Here is a 17,351-nt window from a genome sequence, read left to right as displayed (position 1 = left end):
TGTACTTTAAAGGCGAGTCGAATCTACCTCCTGAAATCTGTTTCCTGCAATTCTGCCTTGCTTTCAAATCCTCTTCGTTGCCTTCCCTCAATATATTTGTGGACGAGAGTTATCATTTATAACTCTACAGGTTTGTGAATTGCAGTGCCCCTGAGCTCCATTTGTCAACTCGCTTGTTTGGGAGCTGGCCGCAAAAGCGCAGGATTGCTTCAGGCCCTATTCTGGTTCCGGGGGGGCAGGCTGAGCCTGTGGTTCATTCTTCTTCCTGATGGGAAAATAGAGTGACCTGTGCCTGTCCCAACACCTAGAGCTAGTCTATCCTTGGTTCCCCCTCTTCCCGTTCATCCTCAGGACAAATTGCAACCTGTACGAAACAGGAGGTTAACGGTGCTGATTCTCCAACTAGGGAGATTGTTATTAAAGGGGCTGGAATGGCGAACCCGAGCACAAGGATAGGAGAAATGAGGTTCGTTTTAGAAACCTTTCCCGATCACACGGTTTACCAACTTCTGAGTTTCCCATGCATGTTTTCGATGTAGGAAGATGCCCTTGAACCTGGAGATTTGGGACCCATGGGATGGGTACCACGCAGTATTACTTTAAAGGGTCTGCGTTTGCTCACCCAACCTCACCAATCCTCTCAGCCTCAAGAGTGTCCAGCCTTATGTCTCATCCAGCTCTGGGTCTAGATATGGTCAATCCAGGTTGCATCAGAGCCCCTGAACGGATTTTGTAAGAATTTCTCTCTCTTTCACTGTCTTTGTTTTATGGGTTTTTTTTAAAGTAATTTATTTTTGTTATGGGGTTTAGCTGCTTTTCACTGCTGTGTTTATGCCGCTTTACACCCTATTGATTCATTTCCAGAGAGATATCAATACATAGGTTTTGAGATTCTTACTAGTCAGATATATTCTTGTGCGGTGAATAGGGGATGTTGAGTCCAGTTCACTGAGCAGGGAGTAGGATTGTCTATTACATATTTGGCTTATGGAACGGTATCTGAGCTAATTTCAAACCCTTGTTTTATGCATCACCCCACCTGATCTTTCCCGTTAAGCAGCCATAGTGTGTTTTCTAAACGTGTAATTCTGTTCTGTTTTGTAATTCAGTTCAAGTGTAGCGATTTTGACATTCCCTCTATAAGTGATATCTTAGGATAAGTGTCTTTTTCTGTGTGACTTATTTCACTTAGAGTCATCGTACCTAAATCCACTCATCATGCTGCTACTAGCCTTGTGACATTGATTTCATGGCTGAGTGATATTCCATTGTGCATAAGTACCACAACCTCTTTATCCATTTTTCTCTTTCCTGGGCTATTGAAGGTGTACCGAAGTGGAGATTCTTGTAAACAGAGCAGCCCTACACTCTGGGGTGCCTGTGTCTTGTGGATTTTCAGTTTTCCCAATGTATACGCCCATGAGTGGAAGTGCCCTATGCTCTCTAAGCTGTGTTTATTACATGTTTCAGGACACACCGTACACTTCTCCAGAGTGGCTGTTGGCAATTTACATCCCGCCCATCAGCGTAGCAAGGCTCCCATGTGTCCATGGCCTGTCCTGCATTTCTGGTTTTTACACTTTTTTCAGCATGGCCCTTTTGACCGATGGCAAGCGAGACTTCTTTGTAGTGCTGATTTGCCTTTCCGGCTTGCTTGGTTGGCCAAAAAGGGCGTATGCGTTTTTTCCTGAATATATTCAGGAAAAAACGCATACGCCCTTTTTGGCCAAGGGCATCATTGTCGACGTTTTGCCGCTTTTCATGTGCTTTAAAGGCGAGTCGAATCTACCTCCTGAAATCTGTTTCCTGCAATTCTGCCTTGCTTTCAAATCCTCTTCGTTGCCTTCCCTCAATATATTTGTGGACGAGAGTTATCATTTAGAACTCTGCAGGTTTGTGAATTGCAGTGCCCCTGAGCTCCATTTGTCAACTCGCTTGTTTGGGAGCTGGCCGCAAAAGCGCAGGATTGCTTCAGGCCCTATTCTGGTTCCGGGGGGGCAGGCTGAGCCTGTGGTTCATTCTTCTTCCTGATTGGAAAATAGAGTGACCTGTGCCTGTCCCCACACCTAGAGCTAGTCTCTACTTGGTTCCCCCTCTTCCCGTTTATCCTCAGGACAAATTGCAACCTGTACGAAACAGGAGGTTAACGGTGCTGATTCTCCAAGTAGGGAGATTGTTCGTAAAGCGGCTGGAATGGCGAAACCGAGCACAAGGAGAGGAGAAATGAGGTGCATTTCAGAAACCTTTCCCGATCACACGGTGTACCATCTTCTGGGTTTCCCATGCATGTTTTCGATGTAGGAAGATGCCCTTGAACCTGGAGATTTGGGACCCATGGGACGGGTACCACGCACTATTACTTGAAAGGGTCTGCGTTTGCTCACCCAACCTCACCAATCCTCTCAGCCCCAAGAGTGTCCAGCCTTATGTCTCATCCAGCTGTGGGTGTAGATATGGTGAATCCAGGTTGCATCAGAGCCCCTGAACGGATTTTGTAAGAATTTATCTCTCTTTCACTGTCTTTGTTTTATGGGTTTTTTTTAAAGTAATTTATTTTTGTTATGGGGTTTAGCTGCTTTTCACTGCTGTGTTTATGCCGCTTTACACCCTATTGATTCATTTCCAGAGAGATATCAATACATAGGTTTTAAGATTCTTACTAGTCAGATATATTCCTGTGCGGTGAATAGGGGATGTTGAGTCCAGTTCACTGAGCAGGGAGTAGGATTGTCTATTACATATTTGGCTTATGGAACGGTATCTGAGCTAATTTCAAACCCTTGTTTTATGCATCACCCCACCTGATCTTTCCCGTTAAGCAGCCATAGTGTGTTTTCTAAACGTGTGACTCTGTTCTGTTTTGTAATTCAGTTCAAGTGTAGCGAGTTTAACATTCCCTCTATAAGTGATATCTTAGGATAAGTGTCTTTTTCTGTGTGACTTATTTCACTTAGAGTCATCGTACCTAAATCCACTCGTCATGCTGCTACTAGCCTTGTGACATTGATTTCATGGCTGAGTGATATTCCATTGTGCATAAGTACCACAACCTCTTTATCCATTTTTCTCTTTCCTGGGCTATTGAAGGTGTACCGAAGTGGAGATTCTTGTAAACAGAGCAGCCCTACACTCTGGGGTGCCTGTGTCTTGTGGATTTTCAGTTTTCCCAATGTATACGCCCATGAGTGGAAGTGCCCTATGCTCTCTAAGCTGTGTTTATTACATGTTTCAGGACACACCGTACACTTCTCCAGAGTGGCTGTTGGCAATTTACATCCCGCCCATCAGCGTAGCAAGGCTCCCATGTGTCCATGGCCTGTCCTGCATTTCTGGTTTTTACACATTTTTCAGCATGGCCCTTTTGACCGATGGCAAGCGAGACTTCTTTGTAGTGCTGATTTGCCTTTCCGGCTTGCTTGGTTGGCCAAAAAGGGCGTATGCGTTTTTTCCTGAATATATTCAGGAAAAAACGCATACGCCCTTTTTGGCCAAGGGCATCATTGTCGACGTTTTGCCGCTTTTCATGTGCTTTAAAGGCGAGTCGAATCTACCTCCTGAAATCTGTTTCCTGCAATTCTGCCTTGCTTTCAAATCCTCTTCGTTGCCTTCCCTCAATATATTTGTGGACGAGAGTTATCATTTAGAACTCTGCAGGTTTGTGAATTGCAGTGCCCCTGAGCTCCATGTGTCAACTCGCTTGTTTGGGAGCTGGCCGCAAAAGCGCAGGATTGCTTCAGGCCCTATTCTGGTTCCGGGGGGGCAGGCTGAGCCTGTGGTTCATTCTTCTTCCTGATGGGAAAATAGAGTGACCTGTGCCTGTCCCAACACCTAGAGCTAGTCTCTCCTTGGTTCCCCCTCTTCCCGTTCATCCTCAGGACAAATTGCAACCTGTACGAAACAGGAGGTTAACGGTGCTGATTCTCCAAGTAGGGAGATTGTTATTAAAGTGGCTGGAATGGCGAACCCGAGCACAAGGATAGGAGAAATGAGGTGCGTTTTAGAAACCTTTCCCGATCACACGGTTTACCAACTTCTGAGTTTCCCATGCATGTTTTCGATGTAGGAAGATGCCCTTGAACCTGGAGATTTGGGACCCATGGGATGGGTACCACGCAGTATTACTTTAAAGGGTCTGCGTTTGCTCACCCAACCTCACCAATCCTCTCAGCCTCAAGAGTGTCCAGCCTTATGTCTCATACAGCTCTGGGTGTAGATTTGGTCAATCCAGGTTGCATCATAGCCCCTGAACAGATTTTGTAAGAATTTCTCTCTCTTTCACTGTCTTTGTTTTATGGGTTTTTTTAAAAGTAATTTATTTTTGTTATGGGGTTTAGCTGCTTTTCACTGCTGTGTTTATGCCGCTTTACACCCTATTGATTCACTTCCAGAGAGATATCAATACATAGGTTTTAAGATTCTTACTAGTCAGATATACTCTTGTGCGGTGAATAGGGAAGGTTGAGTACAGTTCACTGAGCAGGGAGTAGGTTTGTCTATTACATATTTGGCTTATGGAATGGTATCTGAGCTAATTTCAAACCCTTGTTTTATGCATCACCCCACCTGATCTTTCCCGTTAAGCAGCCATAGTGTGTTTTCTAAACGTGTGACTCTGTTCTGTTTTGTAATTCAGTTCAAGTGTAGCGATTTTGACATTGCCTCTATAAGTGATATCTTAGGATAAGTGTCTTTTTCTGTGTGACTTATTTCACTTAGAGTCATCGTACCTAAATCCACTCGTCATGCTGCTACTAGCCTTGTGACATTGATTTCATGGCTGAGTGATATTCCATTGTGCATAAGTACCACAACCTCTTTATCCATTTTTCTCTTTCCTGGGCTATTGAAGGTGTACCGAAGTGGAGATTCTTGTAAACAGAGCAGCCCTACACTCTGGGGTGCCTGTGTCTTGTGGATTTTCAGTTTTCCCAATGTATACGCCCATGAGTGGAAGTGCCCTATGCTCTCTAAGCTGTGTTTATTACATGTTTCAGGACACACCGTACACTTCTCCAGAGTGGCTGTTGGCAAATTACATCCTGCCCATCAGCGTAGCAAGGCTCCCATGTGTCCATGGCCTGTCCTGCATTTCTGGTTTTTACACTTTTTTCAGCATGGCCCTTTTGACCGATGGCAAGCGAGACTTCTTTGTAGTGCTGATTTGCCTTTCCGGCTTGCTTGGTTGGCCAAAAAGGGCGTATGCGTTTTTTCCTGAATATATTCAGGAAAAAACGCATACGCCCTTTTTGGCCAAGGGCATCATTGTCGACCTTTTGCCGCTTTTCATGTGCTTTAAAGGCGAGTCGAATCTACCTCCTGAAATCTGTTTCCTGCAATTCTGACTTGTTTTCAAATCCTCTTCGTTGCCTTCCCTGAATATATTTGTGGACGAGAGTTATCAGTTGTAACTCTACAGGTTTGTGAATTGCAGTGCCCCTGAGCTCCATTTGTCAACTCGCTTGTTTGGGAGCTGGCCGCAAAAGCGCAGGATTGCTTCAGGCCCTATTCTGGTTCCGGGGGGGCAGGCTGAGCCTGTGGTTCATTCTTCTTCCTGATGGGAAAATAGAGTGACCTGTGCCTGTCCCAACACCTAGAGCTAGTCTCTCCTTGGTTCCCCCTCTTCCCGTTCATCCTCAGGACAAATTGCAACCTGTACGAAACAGGAGGTTAACGGTGCTGATTCTCCAAGTAGGGAGATTGTTATTAAAGTGGCTGGAATGGCGAACCCGAGCACAAGGATAGGAGAAATGAGGTGCGTTTTAGAAACCTTTCCCGATCACACGGTTTACCAACTTTTGAGTTTCCCATGCATGTTTTCGATGTAGGAAGATGCCCTTGAACCTGGAGATTTGGGACCCATGGGATGGGTACCACGCAGTATTACTTTAAAGGGTCTGCGTTTGCTCACCCAACCTCACCAATCCTCTCAGCCTCAAGAGTGTCCAGCCTTATGTCTCATCCAGCTCTGGGTCTAGATATGGTCAATCCAGGTTGCATCATAGCCCCTGAACAGATTTTGTAAGAATTTCTCTCTCTTTCACTGTCTTTGTTTTATGGGGTTTTTTTTGAGTAATTTCTTTTTATAATGGGGTTTAGCTGCTTTTCACTGCTGTGTTTATGCCGCTTTACACCCTATTGATTCACTTCCAGAGAGATATCAATACATAGGTTTTAAGATTCTTACTAGTCAGATATACTCTTGTGCGGTGAATAGGGGAGGTTGAGTACAGTTCACTGAGCAGGGAGTAGGTTTGTCTATTACATATTTGGCTTATGGAATGGTATCTGAGCTAATTTCAAACCCTTGTTTTATGCATCACCCCACCTGATCTTTCCCGTTAAGCAGCCATAGTGTGTTTTCTAAACATGTAATTCTGTTCTGTTTTGTAATTCAGTTCAAGTGTAGCGATTTTGACATTCCCTCTATAAGTGATATCTTAGGATAAGTGTCTTTTTCTGTGTGACTTATTTCACTTAGAGTCATCGTACCTAAATCCACTCATCATGCTGCTACTAGCCTTGTGACATTGATTTCATGGCTGAGTGATATTCCATTGTGCATAAGTACCACAACCTCTTTATCCATTTTTCTCTTTCCTGGGCTATTGAAGGTGTACCGAAGTGGAGATTCTTGTAAACAGAGCAGCCCTAAACTTTGGTGTGCCTTTGTCTTGTGGATTTTCAGTTTACCCAATGTATACGCCCATAAGTGGAAGTGCCCAATGCTCTCTATGCTGTGTTTATTACATGTTTCAGGACACACCGTACACTTCTCCAGAGTGGCTGTTGGCAAATTACATCCTGCCCATCAGCGTAGCAAGGCTCCCATGTGTCCATGGCCTGTCCTGCATTTCTGGTTTTTACACATTTTTCAGCATGGCCCTTTTGACCGATGGCAAGCGAGACTTCTTTGTAGTGCTGATTTGCCTTTCCGGCTTGCTTGGTTGGCCAAAAAGGGCGTATGCGTTTTTTCCTGAATATATTCAGGAAAAAACGCATACGCCCTTTTTGGCCAAGGGCATCATTGTCGAGGTTTTGCCGCTTTTCATGTACTTTAAAGGCGAGTCGAATCTACCTCCTGAAATCTGTTTCCTGCAATTCTGCCTTGCTTTCAAATCCTCTTCGTTGCCTTCCCTCAATATATTTGTGGACGAGAGTTATCATTTATAACTCTACAGGTTTGTGAATTGCAGTGCCCCTGAGCTCCATTTGTCAACTCGCTTGTTTGGGAGCTGGCCGCAAAAGCGCAGGATTGCTTCAGGCCCTATTCTGGTTCCGGGGGGGCAGGCTGAGCCTGTGGTTCATTCTTCTTCCTGATGGGAAAATAGAGTGACCTGTGCCTGTCCCAACACCTAGAGCTAGTCTATCCTTGGTTCCCCCTCTTCCCGTTCATCCTCAGGACAAATTGCAACCTGTACGAAACAGGAGGTTAACGGTGCTGATTCTCCAACTAGGGAGATTGTTATTAAAGGGGCTGGAATGGCGAACCCGAGCACAAGGATAGGAGAAATGAGGTTCGTTTTAGAAACCTTTCCCGATCACACGGTTTACCAACTTCTGAGTTTCCCATGCATGTTTTCGATGTAGGAAGATGCCCTTGAACCTGGAGATTTGGGACCCATGGGATGGGTACCACGCAGTATTACTTTAAAGGGTCTGCGTTTGCTCACCCAACCTCACCAATCCTCTCAGCCTCAAGAGTGTCCAGCCTTATGTCTCATCCAGCTCTGGGTCTAGATATGGTCAATCCAGGTTGCATCAGAGCCCCTGAACGGATTTTGTAAGAATTTCTCTCTCTTTCACTGTCTTTGTTTTATGGGTTTTTTTTAAAGTAATTTATTTTTGTTATGGGGTTTAGCTGCTTTTCACTGCTGTGTTTATGCCGCTTTACACCCTATTGATTCATTTCCAGAGAGATATCAATACATAGGTTTTAAGATTCTTACTAGTCAGATATATTCCTGTGCGGTGAATAGGGGATGTTGAGTCCAGTTCACTGAGCAGGGAGTAGGTTTGTCTATTACATATTTGGCTTATGGAACGGTATCTGAGCTAATTTCAAACCCTTGTTTTATGCATCACCCCACCTGATCTTTCCCGTTAAGCAGCCATAGTGTGTTTTCTAAACGTGTGACTCTGTTCTGTTTTGTAATTCAGTTCAAGTGTAGCGAGTTTAACATTCCCTCTATAAGTGATATCTTAGGATAAGTGTCTTTTTCTGTGTGACTTATTTCACTTAGAGTCATCGTAACTAAATCCACTCGTCATGCTGCTACTAGCCTTGTGACATTGATTTCATGGCTGAGTGATATTCCATTGTGCATAAGTACCACAACCTCTTTATCCATTTTTCTCTTTCCTGGGCTATTGAAGGTGTACCGAAGTGGAGATTCTTGTAAACAGAGCAGCCCTACACTCTGGGGTGCCTGTGTCTTGTGGATTTTCAGTTTTCCCAATGTATACGCCCATGAGTGGAAGTGCCCTATGCTCTCTAAGCTGTGTTTATTACATGTTTCAGGACACACCGTACACTTCTCCAGAGTGGCTTTTGGCAATTTACATCCCGCCCATCAGCGTAGCAAGGCTCCCATGTGTCCATGGCCTGTCCTGCATTTCTGGTTTTTACACATTTTTCAGCATTGCCCTTTTGACCGATGGCAAGCGAGACTTCTTTGTAGTGCTGATTTGCCTTTCCGGCTTGCTTGGTTGGCCAAAAAGGGCGTATGCGTTTTTTCCTGAATATATTCAGGAAAAAACGCATACGCCCTTTTTGGCCAAGGGCATCATTGTCGACGTTTTGCCGCTTTTCATGTGCTTTAAAGGCGAGTCGAATCTACCTCCTGAAATCTGTTTCCTGCAATTCTGCCTTGCTTTCAAATCCTCTTCGTTGCCTTCCCTCAATATATTTGTGGACGAGAGTTATCATTTAGAACTCTGCAGGTTTGTGAATTGCAGTGCCCCTGAGCTCCATGTGTCAACTCGCTTGTTTGGGAGCTGGCCGCAAAAGCGCAGGATTGCTCCAGGCCCTATTCTGGTTCCGGGGGGGCAGGCTGAGCCTGTGGTTCATTCTTCTTCCTGATGGGAAAATAGAGTGACCTGTGCCTGTCCCAACACCTAGAGCTAGTCTATCCTTGGTTCCCCCTCTTCCCGTTCATCCTCAGGACAAATTGCAACCTGTACGAAACAGGAGGTTAACGGTGCTGATTCTCCAAGTAGGGAGATTGTTATTAAAGTGGCTGGAATGGCGAACCCGAGCACAAGGATAGGAGAAATGAGGTGCGTTTTAGAAACCTTTCCCGATCACACGGTTTACCAACTTCTGAGTTTCCCATGCATGTTTTCGATGTAGGAAGATGCCCTTGAACCTGGAGATTTGGGACCCATGGGACGGGTACCACGCAGTATTACTTTAAAGGGTCTGCGTTTGCTCACCCAACCTCACCAATCCTCTCAGCCTCAAGAGTGTCCAGCCTTATGTCTCATACAGCTCTGGGTGTAGATTTGGTCAATCCAGGTTGCATCATAGCCCCTGAACAGATTTTGTAAGAATTTCTCTCTCTTTCACTGTCTTTGTTTTATGGGTTTTTTTAAAAGTAATTTATTTTTGTTATGGGGTTTAGCTGCTTTTCACTGCTGTGTTTATGCCGCTTTACACCCTATTGATTCACTTCCAGAGAGATATCAATACATAGGTTTTAAGATTCTTACTAGTCAGATATACTCTTGTGCGGTGAATAGGGAAGGTTGAGTACAGTTCACTGAGCAGGGAGTAGGTTTGTCTATTACATATTTGGCTTATGGAATGGTATCTGAGCTAATTTCAAACCCTTGTTTTATGCATCACCCCACCTGATCTTTCCCGTTAAGCAGCCATAGTGTGTTTTCTAAACGTGTGACTCTGTTCTGTTTTGTAATTCAGTTCAAGTGTAGCGATTTTGACATTGCCTCTATAAGTGATATCTTAGGATAAGTGTCTTTTTCTGTGTGACTTATTTCACTTAGAGTCATCGTACCTAAATCCACTCGTCATGCTGCTACTAGCCTTGTGACATTGATTTCATGGCTGAGTGATATTCCATTGTGCATAAGTACCACAACCTCTTTATCCATTTTTCTCTTTCCTGGGCTATTGAAGGTGTACCGAAGTGGAGATTCTTGTAAACAGAGCAGCCCTACACTCTGGGGTGCCTGTGTCTTGTGGATTTTCAGTTTTCCCAATGTATACGCCCATGAGTGGAAGTGCCCTATGCTCTCTAAGCTGTGTTTATTACATGTTTCAGGACACACCGTACACTTCTCCAGAGTGGCTGTTGGCAAATTACATCCTGCCCATCAGCGTAGCAAGGCTCCCATGTGTCCATGGCCTGTCCTGCATTTCTGGTTTTTACACTTTTTTCAGCATGGCCCTTTTGACCGATGGCAAGCGAGACTTCTTTGTAGTGCTGATTTGCCTTTCCGGCTTGCTTGGTTGGCCAAAAAGGGCGTATGCGTTTTTTCCTGAATATATTCAGGAAAAAACGCATACGCCCTTTTTGGCCAAGGGCATCATTGTCGACCTTTTGCCGCTTTTCATGTGCTTTAAAGGCGAGTCGAATCTACCTCCTGAAATCTGTTTCCTGCAATTCTGACTTGTTTTCAAATCCTCTTCGTTGCCTTCCCTGAATATATTTGTGGACGAGAGTTATCAGTTGTAACTCTACAGGTTTGTGAATTGAAGTGCCCCTGAGCTCCATTTGTCAACTCGCTTGTTTGGGAGCTGGCCGCAAAAGCGCAGGATTGCTTCAGGCCCTATTCTGGTTCCGGGGGGGGGGGGGGGCAGGCTGAGCCTGTGGTTCATTTTTCTTCCTGATGGGAAAATAGAGTGACCTGTGCCTGTCCCAACACCTAGAGCTAGTCTATCCTTGGTTCCCCCTCTTCCCGTTCATCCTCAGGACAAATTGCAACCTGTACGAAACAGGAGGTTAACGGTGCTGATTCTCCAAGTAGGGAGATTGTTATTAAAGTGGCTGGAATGGCGAACCCGAGCACAAGGATAGGAGAAATGAGGTTCGTTTTAGAAACCTTTCCCGATCACACGGTTTACCAACTTCTGAGTTTCCCATGCATGTTTTCGATGTAGGAAGATGCCCTTGAACCTGGAGATTTGGGACCCATGGGATGGGTACCACGCAGTATTACTTTAAAGGGTCTGCGTTTGCTCACCCAACCTCACCAATCCTCTCAGCCTCAAGAGTGTCCAGCCTTATGTCTCATACAGCTCTGGGTCTAGATATGGTCAATCCAGGTTGCATCACAGCCCCTGAACAGATTTTGTAAGAATTTCTCTCTCTTTCACTGTCTTTGTTTTATGGGTTTTTTTAAAAGTAATGTATTTTTGTTATGGGGTTTAGCTGCTTTTCACTGCTGTGTTTATGCCGCTTTACACCCTATTGATTCATTTCCAGAGAGATATCAATACATAGGTTTTAAGATTCTTACTAGTCAGATATATTCTTGTGCGGTGAATAGGGGATGTTGAGTCCAGTTCACTGAGCAGGGAGTAGGTTTGTCTATTACATATTTGGCTTATGGAACGGTATCTGAGCTAATTTCAAACCCTTGTTTTATGCATCACCCCACCTGATCTTTCCCGTTAAGCAGCCATAGTGTGTTTTCTAAACGTGTGATTCTGTTCTGTTTTGTAATTCAGTTCAAGTGTAGCAATTTTGACATTCCCTCTATAAGTGATATCTTAGGATAAGTGTCTTTTTCTGTGTGACTTATTTCACTTAGAGTCATCGTAACTAAATCCACTCATCATGCTGCTACTAGCCTTGTGACATTGATTTCATGGCTGAGTGATATTCCATTGTGCATAAGTACCACAACTTCTTTATCCATTTTTCTCTTTCCTGGGCTATTTAAGGTGTACCGAAGTGGAGATTCTTGTAAACAGAGCAGCCCTACACTCTGGGGTGCCTGTGTCTTGTGGATTTTCAGTTTTCCCAATGTATATGCCCATGAGTGGAAGTGCCCTATGCTCTCTAAGCTGTGTTTATTACATGTTTCAGGACACACCGTACACTTCTCCAGAGTGGCTGTTGGCAATTTACATCCCGCCCATCAGCGTAGCAAGGCTCCCATGTGTCCATGGCCTGTCCTGCATTTCTGGTTTTTACACTTTTTTCAGCATGGCCCTTTTGACCGATGGCAAGCGAGACTTCTTTGTAGTGCTGATTTGCCTTTCTGGATTGCTTGGTTGGCCAAAAGGGGCGTATGCGTTTTTTCCTGAATATACTCAGGAAAAAACGCATACGCCCTTTTTGGCCAAGGGCATCATTGTCCACGTCTTGCCGCTTTTCATGTGCTTTAAAGGCGAGTCGCATCTACCTCCTGAAATCTGTTTCCTGCAATTCTGCCTTGCTTTCAAATCCTCTTCGTTGCCTTCCCTCAATATATTTGTGGACGAGAGTTATCATTTAGAACTCTGCAGGTTTGTGAATTGCAGTGCCCCTGAGCTCCATTTGTCAACTCGCTTGTTTGGGAGCTGGCCGCAAAAGCGCAGGATTGCTTCAGGCCCTATTCTGGTTCCGGGGGGGCAGGCTGAGCCTGTGGTTCATTCTTCTTCCTGATGGGAAAATAGAGTGACCTGTGCCTGTCCCAACACCTAGAGCTAGTCTCTACTTGGTTCCCCCTCTTCCCGTTCATCCTCAGGACAAATTGCAACCTGTACGAAACAGGAGGTTAACGGTGCTGATTCTCCAAGTAGGGAGATTGTTATTAAAGTGGCTGGAATGGCGAACCCGAGCACAAGGATAGGAGAAATGAGGTGCGTTTTAGAAACCTTTCCCGATCACACGGTTTACCAACTTTTGAGTTTCCCATGCATGTTTTCGATGTAGGAAGATGCCCTTGAACCTGGAGATTTGGGACCCATGGGATGGGTACCACGCAGTATTACTTTAAAGGGTCTGCATTGCTCACCCAACCTCACCAATCCTCTCAGCCTCAAGAGTGTCCAGCCTTATGTCTCATCCAGCTCTGGGTCTAGATATGGTCAATCCAGGTTGCATCATAGCCCCTGAACAGATTTTGTAAGAATTTCTCTCTCTTTCACTGTCTTTGTTTTATGGGGTTTTTTTTGAGTAATTTCTTTTTATAATGGGGTTTAGCTGCTTTTCACTGCTGTGTTTATGCCGCTTTACACCCTATTGATTCACTTCCAGAGAGATATCAATACATAGGTTTTAAGATTCTTACTAGTCAGATATACTCTTGTGCGGTGAATAGGGGAGGTTGAGTACAGTTCACTGAGCAGGGAGTAGGTTTGTCTATTACATATTTGGCTTATGGAATGGTATCTGAGCTAATTTCAAACCCTTGTTTTATGCATCACCCCACCTGATCTTTCCCGTTAAGCAGCCATAGTGTGTTTTCTAAACGTGTGACTCTGTTCTGTTTTGTAATTCAGTTCAAGTGTAGCGATTTTGACATTCCCTCTATAAGTGATATCTTAGGATAAGTGTCTTTTTCTGTGTGACTTATTTCACTTAGAGTCATCGTACCTAAATCCACTCGTCATGCTGCTACTAGCCTTGTGACATTGATTTCATGGCTGAGTGATATTCCATTGTGCATAAGTACCACAACCTCTTTATCCATTTTTCTCTTTCCTGGGCTATTTAAGGTGTACCGAAGTGGAGATTCTTGTAAACAGAGCAGCCCTACACTCTGGGGTGCCTGTGTCTTGTGGATTTTCAGTTTTCCCAATGTATATGCCCATGAGTGGAAGTGCCCTATGCTCTCTAAGCTGTGTTTATTACATGTTTCAGGACACACCGTACACTTCTCCAGAGTGGCTGTTGGCAATTTACATCCCGCCCATCAGCGTAGCAAGGCTCCCATGTGTCCATGGCCTGTCCTGCATTTCTGGTTTTTACACTTTTTTCAACATGGCCCTTTTGACCGATGGCAAGCGAGACTTCTTTGTAGTGCTGATTTGCCTTTCTGGATTGCTTGGTTGGCCAAAAAGGGCGTATGCGTTTTTTCCTGAATATACTCAGGAAAAAACGCATACGCCCTTTTTGGCCAAGGGCATCATTGTCGACGTCTTGCCGCTTTTCATGTGCTTTAAAGGCGAGTCGCATCTACCTCCTGAAATCTGTTTCCTGCAATTCTGCCTTGCTTTCAAATCCTCTTCGTTGCCTTCCCTCAATATATTTGTGGACGAGAGTTATCATTTAGAACTCTGCAGGTTTGTGAATTGCAGTGCCCCTGAGCTCCATTTGTCAACTCGCTTGTTTGGGAGCTGGCCGCAAAAGCGCAGGATTGCTTCAGGCCCTATTCTGGTTCCGGGGGGGCAGGCTGAGCCTGTGGTTCATTCTTCTTCCTGATGGGAAAATAGAGTGACCTGTGCCTGTCCCAACACCTAGAGCTAGTCTCTACTTGGTTCCCCCTCTTCCCGTTCATCCTCAGGACAAATTGCAACCTGTACGAAACAGGAGGTTAACGGTGCTGATTCTCCAAGTAGGGAGATTGTTATTAAAGTGGCTGGAATGGCGAACCCGAGCACAAGGATAGGAGAAATGAGGTGCGTTTTAGAAACCTTTCCCGATCACACGGTTTACCAACTTTTGAGTTTCCCATGCATGTTTTCGATGTAGGAAGATGCCCTTGAACCTGGAGATTTGGGACCCATGGGATGGGTACCACGCAGTATTACTTTAAAGGGTCTGCGTTTCCTCACCCAACCTCACCAATCCTCTCAGCCTCAAGAGTGTCCAGCCTTATGTCTCATCCAGCTCTGGGTCTACATATGGTCAATCCAGGTTACATCATAGCCTCTGAACAGATTTTGTAAGAATTTCTCTCTCTTTCACTGTCTTTGTTTTATGGGGTTTTTTTTGAGTAATTTCTTTTTATAATGGGGTTTAGCTGCTTTTCACTGCTGTGTTTATGCCGCTTTACACCCTATTGATTCACTTCCAGAGAGATATCAATACATAGGTTTTAAGATTCTTACTAGTCAGATATACTCTTGTGCGGTGAATAGGGGAGGTTGAGTACAGTTCACTGAGCAGGGAGTAGGTTTGTCTATTACATATTTGGCTTATGGAATGGTATCTGAGCTAATTTCAAACCCTTGTTTTATGCATCACCCCACCTGATCTTTCCCGTTAAGCAGCCATAGTGTGTTTTCTAAACGTGTGACTCTGTTCTGTTTTGTAATTCAGTTCAAGTGTAGCGATTTTGACATTCCCTCTATAAGTGATATCTTAGGATAAGTGTCTTTTTCTGTGTGACTTATTTCACTTAGAGTCATCGTACCTAAATCCACTCATCATGCTGCTACTAGCCTTGTGACATTGATTTCATGGCTGAGTGATATTCCATTGTGCATAAGTACCACAACCTCTTTATCCATTTTTCTCTTTCCTGGGCTATTGAAGGTGTACCGAAGTGGAGATTCTTGTAAACAGAGCAGCCCTAAACTTTGGTGTGCCTTTGTCTTGTGGATTTTCAGTTTACCCAATGTATACGCCCATGAGTGGAAGTGCCCAATGCTCTCTATGCTGTGTTTATTACATGTTTCAGGACACACCGTACACTTCTCCAGAGTGGCTGTTGGCAAATTACATCCTGCCCATCAGCGTAGCAAGGCTCCCATGTGTCCATGGCCTGTCCTGCATTTCTGGTTTTTACACTTTTTTCAGCATGGCCCTTTTGACCGATGGCAAGCGAGACTTCTTTGTAGTGCTGATTTGCCTTTCCGGCTTGCTTGGTTGGCCAAAAAGGGCGTATGCGTTTTTTCCTGAATATATTCAGGAAAAAACGCATACGCCCTTTTTGGCCAAGGGCATCATTGTCGAGGTTTTGCCGCTTTTCATGTGCTTTAAAGGCGAGTCGAATCTACCTCCTGAAATCTGTTTCCTGCAATTCTGCCTTGCTTTCAAATCCTCTTCGTTGCCTTCCCTCAATATATTTGTGGACGAGAGTTATCATTTATAACTCTACAGGTTTGTGAATTGCAGTGCCCCTGAGCTCCATTTGTCAACTCGCTTGTTTGGGAGCTGGCCGCAAAAGCGCAGGATTGCTTCAGGCCCTATTCTGGTTCCGGGGGGGCAGGCTGAGCCTGTGGTTCATTCTTCTTCCTGATGGGAAAATAGAGTGACCTGTGCCTGTCCCAACACCTAGAGCTAGTCTATCCTTGGTTCCCCCTCTTCCCGTTCATCCTCAGGACAAATTGCAACCTGTACGAAACAGGAGGTTAACGGTGCTGATTCTCCAACTAGGGAGATTGTTATTAAAGGGGCTGGAATGGCGAACCCGAGCACAAGGATAGGAGAAATGAGGTGCGTTTTAGAAACCTTTCCCGATCACACGGTTTACCAACTTCTGAGTTTCCCATGCATGTTTTCGATGTAGGAAGATGCCCTTGAACCTGGAGATTTGGGACCCATGGGATGGGTACCACGCAGTATTACTTTAAAGGGTCTGCGTTTGCTCACCCAACCTCACCAATCCTCTCAGCCTCAAGAGTGTCCAGCCTTATGTCTCATCCAGCTCTGGGTCTAGATATGGTCAATCCAGGTTGCATCAGAGCCCCTGAACGGATTTTGTAAGAATTTCTCTCTCTTTCACTGTCTTTGTTTTATGGGTTTTTTTAAAAGTAATTTATTTTTGTTATGGGGTTTAGCTGCTTTTCACTGCTGTGTTTATGCCGCTTTACACCCTATTGATTCATTTCCAGAGAGATATCAATACATAGGTTTTGAGATTCTTACTAGTCAGATATATTCTTGTGCGGTGAATAGGGGATGTTGAGTCCAGTTCACTGAGCAGGGAGTAGGATTGTCTATTACATATTTGGCTTATGGAACGGTATCTGAGCTAATTTCAAACCCTTGTTTTATGCATCACCCCACCTGATCTTTCCCGTTAAGCAGCCATAGTGTGTTTTCTAAACGTGTAATTCTGTTCTGTTTTGTAATTCAGTTCAAGTGTAGCGATTTTGACATTCCCTCTATAAGTGATATCTTAGGATAAGTGTCTTTTTCTGTGTGACTTATTTCACTTAGAGTCATCGTACCTAAATCCACTCATCATGCTGCTACTAGCCTTGTGACATTGATTTCATGGCTGAGTGATATTCCATTGTGCATAAGTACCACAACCTCTTTATCCATTTTTCTCTTTCCTGGGCTATTGAAGGTGTACCGAAGTGGAGATTCTTGTAAACAGAGCAGCCCTACACTCTGGGGTGCCTGTGTCTTGTGGATTTTCAGTTTTCCCAATGTATACGCCCATGAGTGGAAGTGCCCTATGCTCTCTAAGCTGTGTTTATTACATGTTTCAGGACACACCGTACACTT

The sequence above is a fragment of the Eubalaena glacialis genome, chromosome 3, assembly GCF_028564815.1.
Source record: "Eubalaena glacialis isolate mEubGla1 chromosome 3, mEubGla1.1.hap2.+ XY, whole genome shotgun sequence".
Lineage (NCBI taxonomy): Eukaryota > Metazoa > Chordata > Mammalia > Artiodactyla > Balaenidae > Eubalaena > Eubalaena glacialis.
This window is presented reverse-complemented; position numbering follows the sequence as displayed.